Source organism: Perca flavescens, chromosome 7 (genome assembly GCF_004354835.1).
Source record: "Perca flavescens isolate YP-PL-M2 chromosome 7, PFLA_1.0, whole genome shotgun sequence".
NCBI classification, from domain to species: Eukaryota; Metazoa; Chordata; class Actinopteri; order Perciformes; family Percidae; genus Perca; species Perca flavescens.
The window spans coordinates 6,888,645-6,890,205 of record NC_041337.1 but is presented as its reverse complement, the minus strand read 5'-3'; positions in this window follow the sequence as shown (position 1 = coordinate 6,890,205).

Genomic DNA, 1,561 nt, shown 5'->3' with positions numbered 1-1,561 from the left:
AGGAATCCATGACGTCTCCGGATCCTGCGCCAAGGCATTTCTGCGGCTTCTCTCAGACAGTAGCACACAAGAACTTCATTGTAGGGATGAAGAAATGACTGTAGGACACTGTAGGGGCGAGAGGGAGAGAGGGAGAGAGAGAGAGAGAGAGAGAGAGAGGGAGAGGGAGAGGGAGAGGGAGAGAGTGAGAGAGAGAAAAATAGCTCGGAAGTTTCATTATAGGTTACATGAAATGTATTTAACACAGTGTAATAGACTTTCCTGTCGAGCAGTTCACTCTATCTTCAGATTTGTGAACGATTTGTGTAGACCCAGACAGCTTTAAAATGTTTCTGTGGTCATGGTTAAGTTGACGTTTTGAACATGGAACATAGATAATTCCATTGTTCCCCCTTTTCCATTTTCTCATGGAAATCTGCAGCATCTTCTGATGCTTGACTGAAAAAAAAAAAAAAAAAAAAAGGCTGAATGAACAAGACCACTACATAGACTGACCCCAGTAGTCACACACACACACACACACACACACACACACACACACACACACACACACACACACACACAAACACACACACACACACACCTCAGGTCACTGAAACATGGAACCATAAAGTCGCGCATCACTGGAACTCTTCATCTTTGAATAAATCACATGTGTATAACCAACAATAACAGTGCTGGTGGTCTTGCAGTTGCAGTTCTACAGCATTTCACCTTCAACTGTCCACGTCATGCTACTTTAAATACCACAGCGACCTTACTCTAGTGTTGGCAAACAATCCGTGAGTAAATCTAATATACATGTCTGAGTCATGTGTGCTGTCAAGTGTATTAATAGTTGTCAGTTCAACAATAATTGGGTGGGGGAAAAAAAGGCCCAGCCGTGTCTGGTCTGTTGAGGTTCCCTTTTACTTTCTGTACAGATAATGAAGGAAAACTTTGGGGAGGAATGAGATTTAAAGTTCAAACACCTTCAATCAGACGTCTGAACCTTCAGTAGCACCAACCGATCTGTGTGTGCTTCATCTGGGCAGGAATGCTACATTTTATACGGTAGATCATTGCTTTTTGGTAAGTTGCCCACGTTCAACGGTAGCACACGGAATGTGTTTTCAGGTAGTCGAGAACACAGAAAAGCTCAAATCTATCCTGAATGCATTTGCTTAAGTCAAGAAAACAGGTAGCTGAAGCTGTTTTAACATGAACAAGTCCACGTATTGCCCCAGGAGAGGAAGCATAAGCCAGCCAGAGGAGCCAAGTTAAACTAACATTTCTGTTTCAGTGCCATGGATTGATGCCTGCTCTGGTGCTGCTAGCGTAGCGCTGTGCTTATAATATAGCATCCAAAATACAGAACAAAAGAAACATAGGATTGGATTTAGCCAAAAACATTTCCCCTTTTGGATTTATCCAAACAGAGACTCAGCTATCTTAATATTTTAGCTGGTAGGCAGATTTTTCGGACCCATTTTTGCCATACAGATAAAGAGTGGTGTTAATGTTCTCATGTAACTCTCCAGCAAAAAAAAAAAAAAAAAAAAAAGCAAATAAGTGTATTTCC